Source organism: Symphalangus syndactylus, chromosome 5, assembly GCF_028878055.3.
Source record: "Symphalangus syndactylus isolate Jambi chromosome 5, NHGRI_mSymSyn1-v2.1_pri, whole genome shotgun sequence".
NCBI classification, from domain to species: Eukaryota; Metazoa; Chordata; class Mammalia; order Primates; family Hylobatidae; genus Symphalangus; species Symphalangus syndactylus.
This window is the reverse complement of record NC_072427.2, coordinates 61,847,134-61,855,000: the sequence shown is the minus strand read 5'-3', so window position 1 is coordinate 61,855,000 and position 7,867 is coordinate 61,847,134. Positions and strand designations below refer to the sequence as shown.

Sequence of the window (7,867 nt, the reverse complement as noted above, 5' to 3'; positions counted from 1 at the left end):
GTGGAATTGGTATTGTATGTCCATGAATTCTTCTTTTCTCAGCACGTGTTCCTCACTAGAAGAAAATGCTGTTACCTTTAAGCTTTGTCAAATTTACATTAAAATACTTGTATGAGGACTGTGACGTTATGTTAAAAAAAAAAAGGTGTTAAGTCACAAAATGCGGTAATAAATATTTCATTTTTGATTTTTTGTTAGGCTTTTGCGTTTTTAATGGTTTTTGGACAAGGCTGCACAATGCCGACTCTATACAGTCTTAAAAGTAGGTTTTTCCCCCCAGCAGTTGAGTATATTTTAAACTTATCAGTAATTTTTAAGGTAATCATCTGTAGCCTTTCAATGTCTATTTGGCCTATAAGTTCCACCAGCAGAAAACTTCTGAAGGTACGAAACTCTGTGTACGTGATGAGCCAGGTTGAAAGATCCCCTTGAACGTGCTCAACCTCCTTTCTAGATGCATGACGTTAAAAAATATATACTTTCAGATAAAGCTTTTCATGGTCATCCTCTGCCAGAATAAAGGACTTTTCAGGGTTAATTTTACAACGTAAGAAATAATGTCTGTGCTCAAAGGTAATTTATCTGCCTGTGTTTTTCTTCTGCCTGTCTTACTACAATATTGTTGGATATGTAAATGAAAATTTACATATGGGTGTTCATAGATAAGTAAACAACTTCTATGGAGTTTGAAATTCTGACTTTAAAAAATTACTTAATCATTAATATTTTATAAATTATATTGTGGTGTATTTTTATTTCAGACACATCCATGTGCAGGGATGCTAGTGTGATGATTTGATAACTAAACTTAAATCTTTTTCTGAAAACAAAACAAAGCAAAATGGATGGTATAATGCCATTTTCAAAATTTTATGCAACATTCCTAGAAATCTATACCATTAGCTTATTGATACTGCACAAACAATGTCTGCTAAAGTGTGCAAAAAGGGAAAGGCATGTCCCCTCAATTTTCAAATAAATATACTATCCTGGAATTTTTTAAATCTTAAATTTTGAATCTTTGTTTAGAAAGAATAATATCATTAACTTTAGCTAGATATGTGATGTCAACTGCCTAAGGAAATTATTCATTATCTTTGCAAACTTAAACTTGGAAGAAATCCACAGTTATTATTTAGGGCTCTTCCATCTTTCCATTTCAGACAGCATTTATGGAGGTTCTATGTAAATGAACAAGGAAATAAACTTCTATTGTTTTGTATTATATTTAGTTAGGTTGAATTTTTACAAATACATTTCAGTTTAAGTGGTGTGTTGCTGTTTAAACATAGAAATAATGCTTCTGACACAAACTAACTTAATGGAGAAATTCTGTGCCACTTGGGAAAGAGAGATAGCTTCCCTCTCATTTTTGCTATTCTATTTTACTTGAAGCCTTTTTGTAAATTTTAAATATTTGCCTATTTTTACTTTACATACTTTTATGTAAACTCTGAAAATTCCCCATTATAAATCAACTCTCACATCAGGTGGGAGAAAGAACCATTTTTTCTTTCCACTCAGTAAATGCTGAAGAGTTTACTTGGTAATTGGCTCATGTTTAGGATGTGTTTTATGCAATTATTAAGTTATCTCATTGAAGTTTAGAGACCAGAGCTCTCAACTCTTCATTTTAATGAATAAAGTCGTCTCATGCTTAGTTTATTCGTCAAACCCACATCCTATCATGTTAACTTTAACCTTCTTAAATATTTGGAGATGAATGATAATTGTAATATTTGTTTGCATTACCTTGCTCTCCCCCACCCCCAACCCCATGGTAACACAGATAAGTGATAGATTTGTCCAATTTTTATAATGCTTTTTTTACACCACCCCGGAAGGCACTTGCTCCTATCTCGGGTTTACTATTTAGTGTAAAGAGTTCCGATTTGGGTATATTTAAGAAAGACTCAGCTGTCAAAAGCAAAGAAACTGGGAATGGTGTTTTGACAACCATATAGTGTTAAAGGAAATACTGTAGTCTGAATAAAATTGCTTATGTTCTCCAAAACAAGAGTAATATAAAAACACTTTTTTATTTATATGAAAAAGCAAAAGCAGAAATAAATTCCAAAGGTTTCCCTTTCTTTAAGAAATTCTGAGAGAACTGCAGTCGCCATCTGTTAAGGGTTGGGAATTGAGCAAGAAGCCACATTTTAAACGAAAAAGAGAGAAAAGACCAGGAAAGTCTGTGTCTTCCGTCCACCCCTCCTCTCTCCCATCCCCTAGGTCAGCACCCCTCACGCCCCCCAGCTCTCACCCTCGTTAGTGTCCACCAAGATCCTCCTGCCTCCTCACCCCCTCCCGCCCCCGCGGGCCTGTGAAACCCAGAGCAGATTTGGGAAGGGAAATGTGGCTAATATCTCTAGCAGCTGTCAAAGGAGGGACCTTCCTTCAAAGGGACTGGACAGGGATCCTCCACAAGTTCTCCATTAGTCTAGCAGGCCAGCAATTTGATAAGGAGCCTGGACCTCCACTGCAAGTTGCCACTCAGTTAGAAAGTCCGGTGTCCGGGTGTCTGGATGCGCGGAGTGGCCCCAGCTTCGCGGCCGCAGCCCCCGCCGCTCACCCAGCGGGGTTGGTGCAGACGTACGTCCTGGATCCTGGGAGGAGGCAGGACAGAGGCTTGGGCCGCGGCAAAGGGGCGTGCAGAGGGCTACCCTGGCCCTCACCTGGCCTTCCCTGGGCGTGTGTGTTAGACCAACGTATTGCAAACTATGGGGGCACCAGGGGGGCCCGTCCCAGTTACAGTTGCAGTCATCAACTCAGGGCGTCGCGCGCCGGGGCGGGCCCCCTCCGTCGGGCCCGGGCTGGGAGAAAGTGCTGCGCGGGGGGTGGGGGGGGAAATGCTGATCTGATGGGGGAAGCTGGTCAGATTGTGATGAGAATGGAGACCGTCGGGGCAGTGTTTGAAGGGAGGTTTTAATATTAATAGTTTCGGTGTAGAGACAGAAGGGAGATTGCGTCTACGGCTCCTCCGGGCAGACTCTGGGTGACAGGGATGATGGATGATCCGGCAGAGCCCAACAGCTCCTCCCCCCCAGCCCCAACAGTGTCAAAGCTACTTTAGTTGAAGCTTTAGAAATAAAATAAACAGCATCGCCACCCCTCTTACTCTTAGTACACCTCCACCCTCACCCCCCGCTTTCCGACATCGATTTATGGATCATTATGAATCAATTACTGCTCTCAATACCTTCCCATTGGCTTAAATAAAACAGTCGAAAGATGAAAACGTGGGGTTCGGTGGAGATTTTTTTCCCTGACAAGAACAATCGCAAAATCCATTATCTCATAATCAGAGGCGCTGGGTGAGCAGGTGAAGAGAAAGGACGGGGTCACCCAGTAAATAACTGGGGGGAACGCAGGAAGGGGGTGTCGCCCAGATGCTGCCTTTGTTTTCTTTCAGATGGGTTTGGTTGGTTGGTTTGTTTGGTGTTTGGGGAGCGGGGTAAACTCGCGTGAGAATTAGATGCCTACAAGTTTTGTGACCTAATTATTTAACTCCTTTGGAGAGACCCTTTTGAACGTGTGTCTCGGCAAACATCAGATGTTGTTGGTAGTGAGGTCACACATGGGAAAAGGTGTGGAGGAATGGTCCGTCTGGAGGGCGGATTTTCACTTTGTTGTGAGCAACTGTGCGCGGGAGGGTTGGCGGCAGGGCGGGGAGACCGTCCCTCTCCCCTCGCCCCCAGCCGCTGGCTGTTTTTGTCGTTGGAACTGGTTTGGATCTGGGGCTGGCCGTCCCCTTTAGCCCCCACCCCCACCTCGGCCGCCCGAGGCTTTTCTTCCCTCTCCTGCCTCTTCCGCGGCGGGGCTCGAGGTTCTCTAGGTGTTTCTATGACTACATTGTGTGTGTGGGAGGGTCAGACGTGGGGGTTGCCCGCGAGAGGGCCGTTCCTGGGCGATCATTTATCAATGTCACCCACATAATGATTCTCTCTGCAGCCTCCTATTGATGAGGATAATTACATTAGCTCAGAGTGACTGATCAATGAAAAACCATCACACAAAAACTTCTTTACTCCTCTATAATACCAAAAACCGATACAGAAATAACATAGAAAGCCTGATTTTCTTTCCCTTCCCTGTCCACCAATGGATTCTGCCCCCTCTGACTCCCCGCGCCTCCCCCCAACCCCCCCCCCAAAAAAGGACGGAGGAGTAAAGTAAGAAAATAGACCCAGGTTTGTTTCGTTTAAAGGAGGATGCAATTCTGTCCGTGAATGCATTTTCTCTAAATGTTGGCTTCATCCCTCCTTTGGTAGAGCATATCAACGGATTTGCTAATGTGAGTTGCTTTCAGACTAGTCTGTGGTTTTTCTTTTTTATTTCTTTCCTCCCCTTTGGGCATATTTTTTTCTGCTTCAAAAAAGGAGATAATTCTTTCTACAAATATCTGGTAAAGGAAATTCCTCTAGGTCCTCTTTTTAAAAAGCGTTTGCCTAAGTCGGGTTATCTTTTGTCTTTACCACTTCATAAAGTAGAGCAATTAAAGATGTGATGTTGCATGGGCAGAAAGGGTGGATCCATTATACGGCGACATAATACGCTATACTCTCGCCTGAAAGTTTGATGCTAAATTACGATTTCGCTTTTTCTAGACTTAAAAATCAATATTTTCTCAATTAAAGCGAATTTTAATGCTTTACTTGCGAGTTGTTAAAGGCGCTGTAAATTTTATTGTAATGCTTCTTGACTTCGGAGTAGATGCAGGAGACGGGTTGATTCTCGTGGTCTTTTTCCTCTCGAGGAACCTAGCCCAGGAACATCCCATGGTTTCATACCAAATTGAAGCAACAAAGGTAAGAAGGGTTCTGAGAGGGACGGGGCAAAAGATGGGGAGCCCGCCAAGGAAGCCCACCAGCGCCAGAAGCCATTGTCTTGTATATTTTCACCTCTCTGTGTCCTGCCTCCTGAAAGTGACAGAGGTGTCCATTTTACTCTAATCTTTCTCAAAGGGGAGCACGTTCGACTCACATCTGCTCTTTAATGGTCAGAAAAGGAGCTGCATTTGGGGAGCATTCTAAACTCTTCCCAGGGTCCCCCGTTCTCTTCCCTCTCCTTATTTAACCAAATGCTAACTCGGAACCGGCTCTTTCACCAATTTGGCCATATTTTATGTGTTCTGGCTTCTATATCAGAAATCATTCCCCACCCTCAGGAGCACGCACTGTTTACAGACGTTTTCTCCTTCCACAAGTCCCACCTGGTAAAAGTTCCTGCAGAGAATTAACTGTAGTGTGTTAATAGCCCAGGTCTGCTGCTGCTCTCTCCTGCAAAGTTGAAATCTGGTAAAGAGGAATATGGCATTGAATTAATGCTGGGAGCTGTTCAAGGTCAGCAGAAGCCCAAAGACTTGAGAATTCTAAGGCCCAGAGACTTGATGGGAAGCAAGGTAGTGAAACTTTCAGAAAGTAAGGCAGAGAGGAGGAGAAGAAAATGAGGCCAGGAGGGAACATAATGAGAGAAGAATAGGACAAGGCAGAAAAATGAGCCTTTGGGACCTCTTTATAATTTAAAAAGAAATAATAATGAAGGGAAATTGAATATCTAAGGCTTGCTATTACATTTTTTTGAGGCCAATATCCGTTTAAGAACAAATCCTCAGAGATGCCAGGAAGGGCCTGGGTTTCCAAATGGAACTGCTCACAAAGTTCCTTTTGCAGTTCCTTCTTCTGTTAATTTGCTGGGAATGAGAAGACTAGGGAAAAGGCGATGTGTGTGGTGTACCAAGGGCTTAAGTAAGAGTATGATGGGAAGGGGCACCTAGATATAATGAGGCTGCTGTTTTAAGCTGAATAGAAAAGAGGAGAAGAAAGAAAAAGCCACACAACACCACAATACACTTTAAAATAATTCTCACCCACCTGCCTTCCTTTTTCTCTAACCACACACTATATTGAATAGTACACACAGGTGGAGGAAATTTCTAGTTCATCACCTTCTGTCTGTAGACCCACCAACGGAGCCCCCTTCTCTTAGATTCCTGACATGTAAGCCTAGACCATGGCCTTTTTATCAAGTGAGTGGGGCTTTGTTAATGTATTTGTACTTTTCGGCTTTCAGTTTAAGTTTCTCGCTTTGGAGGAGGGAGGAGATGCAAGAAAGGAGGGGGAGGGGAGCAGAACACAAAGACTTTATCTAGTTCTCACCAAGCAGGTTTCAAAATAGGAACTTAATGGGAAGAAAGACGAAAGAATTGAAAAAAAAATAAGAGGGGCGTGAGAATTGTTTATTACAAGTTTACTTGTCTGGAAGAGAGGTGATGATCCTGTGGATATTTTTCCTTTTGAGGATTGTTTTCCTCTTATTGAAACATTTTCAAATTTTAATCCTTTAGCAGACAAAACCTCAATATAAATATGACATGGGCCACTGGCAAAAAAACGAACTTAAACTCAGTGCTTAGAGGAGAGGAGGTGTGGGGAGGAGAGAGCCCTTTCTGATTAATAACTAGCAGGGTAATGTTGAGGGCTTTTTCTGCCCGATTGCCTTTTTGAATTAGAGCCGATTTCTTCACACTTCAATAGTGCCTGTCTCCTTTAAAATGACTGGCAGATTTGTTTCTCTTTTTTTTTCTCTCCCTGAGTCTTAATGATGTAAATTTTCTAATTAGTTAAATCATATTGCTTAAAGGCCTAATATTTACCATGTAAGAAATGATCATCCAGATTTGGACCTCTTGAAATATTCTGAGAAATAACATTTGGCTTTTAGGTTGAGGGATGAAGAGGAGAAAGCTGTATTATGGGAAGCTGTTTAGAGAAGAGAAGCCATAAACCCGGCAACATGTTAAATTAATAGATGAAGTTGAGCTGGGCTCACACCCCAAGTCCGCTTTTATTTTTCAATCAGCGAAGATTTAATTGGCAGCCCTCAGGCTGGGCGATCTGATATTTTCTCATTAGTTTCCCATCACTAATCTTGAGTGTTAGATTGGCTCAAAGGTTGTCAACATTTGACCAATTTTATTTAAGGAAAAAAAAAATCATGCATTATGGCTCCTGGACGTGAGATCTGCAAATAAATCCTGCTTGGATCAGCGGAACTAACAGGCGAAAAAAATGTTGACTATTCATCGTCGCATTTAATAAGTTGCATTAATGTATATTTCAAGGCTAGAGAGAGAGATTATACATGTGGTGCGTAGATGCCGACGAAAAGAAAGAGGTGGATGGGGAACGGGATGCACTATAAGAGGGATGGGTAGGTAAAGTGAGACGTAGACGCATTTCGAACCGAGGGTAAATAACCCAAGTGGAATAGCTGTTGAGGATTGAGGAGCTACAATCCCCCCTCCGCTTCCTTTTGCAGCTGCGTGAAACTGCCAAGCCTGTCTTGCAAGCACAGAGTGGCTCTGCTGTCTAGTCCAGAGCTAACATCAGAGCGCCCCCTGCTGGCAAGTAAAGCAGAACGCTGCGAGTCAGCCCCCTGCGAAGCGAATCTTGTTTTTCTGCGCACCCCACATTTCACTGACTCCTTCCACTACCCCCACGTCCATTCTCCAGCAAAACCCCGCGGCAAGGGAATAGCTTGTCAAGGACTGAACATTTAAATGAATAAATAATAATAATAATAATAATAATAATAATAATAAAATGCGAAGGAACACCCCACCTTCACTTGGCCTCTGGGAAATAAACTATCAAAAGCCTTGGCAAAGGACACCTTTCCTTTTCCTACATCTCTTTATTCTCTGGGTTTTCGCTACAGTTTGTTTTTCCTGCAGAACTGCAGATTTCGAGTCCAAGGAAATGTTTTTAATAGATGCTGTAGACGTTTTAAAAATGGATATCTGATGGGGAAAGAGGCCAATACAAAGCAATATTTTGCATCCTCACAAAATTTAACTCCCAGGAAA

The 7,867-nt window shown here is 42.4% G+C and overlaps 1 protein-coding gene across 5 annotated transcripts in view; it reads left to right on the top strand.

Annotated features, from left to right (window-relative positions):
* The window catches only part of MEIS2 (Meis homeobox 2), a 211,979-nt gene extending 211,787 nt beyond the window's left edge, over positions 1 to 192 (top strand). For all 5 annotated transcript variants that reach the window (XM_063640274.1, XM_055278639.2, XM_055278637.2 and 2 more), the window contains one exon: positions 1 to 192. This exon is cut by the window's left edge and continues 1,238 nt beyond it. The gene's annotated coding sequence lies outside the window, so the exon portion shown is untranslated.
* Positions 193 to 7,867: the final 7,675 nt, after the last annotated feature.